Source organism: Acanthamoeba castellanii, assembly GCF_000313135.1.
Source record: "Acanthamoeba castellanii str. Neff unplaced genomic scaffold scf7180000084651, whole genome shotgun sequence".
Taxonomy (NCBI): Eukaryota; Discosea; order Longamoebia; family Acanthamoebidae; genus Acanthamoeba; species Acanthamoeba castellanii.
The window spans coordinates 591-3,020 of NW_004457357.1; positions in this window are offsets into that span (position 1 = coordinate 591).

Below are 2,430 nucleotides of genomic sequence, written 5' to 3' on the forward strand. Positions count from 1 at the left end.
GCAAAACTGCTAGGGCGCTGCCCGGAATCGAACCGGGGCCTCCTGCACCCGAAGCAGGAATTTTACCACTTAACTACAGCGCCTAGCCTTATCAATAGCTGGCTCTTGGTGTGGCTGCATGGGAATGCATGCGTAAGGCATGGGGTACCAACACTCATAAAAGAACATGGCAGCTTTGCAAAAAAAGTCAAACAATGAAAAGATGGGGCGCCGCCCGGAATCGAACCGGGGCCTCTCGCACCCTAAGCGAGAATTTTACCACTTAACTACGGCGCCTATTGGTTGAAAGCAATTTCAATGGCAGAGTTCAAAAATGCTGTCACATGTGACTGAGGACTGCTACCCACACCACTGGCAAGGACAGCACCCACACCACATTTGGTGCCTTGTTTGCTTGTGTGCTTGTATAATTTGCTTCAACAAAACCATAGCAACACAAGCATCATGCCATCTTACCACTACAGCTTCCATAACTAACTTGTGGTCATTTGAAATGAGAGGTCACAAATGACTGTGGAATTTTTGTGGTGCTAAAATTGTGTGCGATTTGACATTTTTGATTTATAGGGCAGTTTTGAAGATATGGATCTGCATGTGTGATTTTGACATGCTAGACTGCTGCATATAAGTCCTATTGAGGGATTTGAGATGAAAATGATTTGATACAAACTTGGAATTTGTGGAGTTAAAAGTGATTTTATCAGTGTGGAATGGAGTGGAATTTTAACTTCAGGAATAGTGCTCCAATTCAGCACAAATGTGAAGAATGAAGTTCAGTGCATGTGTGCAACTGACTGAATATGGTGTGAGGTTGAACATGAACTGGATGTGAGGGCAGCATGTTGGCCACTGATTATGGAATTGATGGAGGGTATGAAAGCAAAAGCAAGGTGCAGTTTGAGGTTGTGCAGGCAAAGTTCTGATTTTCCAGATCTTGCAGGTGTACATGATAAACTAAGTATTGGTAGGTCAAACCTGTAGTCCTTGTGAATGTGTATGTGATAAAGTAAGTGTCTGGTTTTACAGTTTTTGTTGTTGTGTCTGCATAGGTGCAAGTCACCCTGCCATCAGCCATGGCCAACAACAAGGAACTGTTGAAGCTCCTGAAGGTGGTAACTGCCCCATTGCATACATGCTATTTTCAAAGCCCACTATGCTATGAAACTGCACCAATCACTGGCCCTCATTGCATTGTAAACAGCTGATTGCTGCTCCCACCCAGTTGACAGTCAGCCAAACTGCTGGCAGTTTCAGTGCAAAACCAGTAAGCTCTTATGAAATCCAGGTGCATCTCTTAACATCCACAAAAATATGGATGGCCGACCGTAGGGCTCGAACCCACGACCTCGAGTGTTAAAGTCTCGCGCTCTACCAACTGAGCTAGGCCAGCAACACCACACGTTCCACTCTTAATTAAAAACCAAAACAATAACAAACCCACTGACTCCCACCATGCACAAAAACACAAACAAGATTTACAGAATCTGTTTTCTTTCTCTCAGGAAAAAACAACTTCCCAAATTTATAACAAAATAAAATATTGGAGGAGAAGGGTATCGATCCCTTTACCTCTCGCATGCTAAGCGAGCGCTCTACCATCTGAGCTACACCCCCTGATTTTTGGTGTCATGCTATGACCAACGCTCCAGGGCTGCCCCTGCGTGGCCGAATCGATGTGGTCCTTACCAGAAAGGTCAAAAGAAAAGATGGGGCGCCGCCCGGAATCGAACCGGGGCCTCTCGCACCCTAAGCGAGAATTTTACCACTTAACTACGGCGCCTGTACATGCATACTCCTTCTGTGAACAAACGGAATATGGCTTTGTTGATTGCCCCTCCGCTACCTCGTACTCCTTGCTCAACGCCCGGCCTGGCGTTCTGGTTGTGGAGATTTATTGTGCGGCTGCTCGTAATAAATACAAAAAAGACGAGCAGCAAACGTACGCGTGGGTGGGTGCTGGCGTCATCACGCAAGTGAAGGTGGTGCTGGTGACGTAGCGGGGTGTGCAGACGGCGAAGCGAAGGCCACACTGGATGGTGGGTTACTCCTGGGCGAACTCCCACGGGTCCTTCTCGGCGGCGATGCTCTTGATCACGTACTCGGTGAAGTCCGAGAGGGTGACCTTGCCATCGCCGTTGGTGTCCCATTGCTTGATCTTCTCCTGCGCAATCGTGTCGATCTCCTCGTCGCCAGCATTCTTGAGCATGTCGTATAGCACGTCCTTCACGTTCTCCACATCAATCGATCCAGCTGCAAGACGACATGCATGCACCAAAGCAAGCTTCAGCGTGACAATGTAGGTAGCACAAACACAAACACCAAACGCCGCTTCACTGAAACGCCAACCGCGAGCTAGGTGCTGGCCAAAGGAGTGAGACGTACAGCCCTCCTTGTCGTAGAGGTACCAGGCGTAGACCACTCGCGACTTGC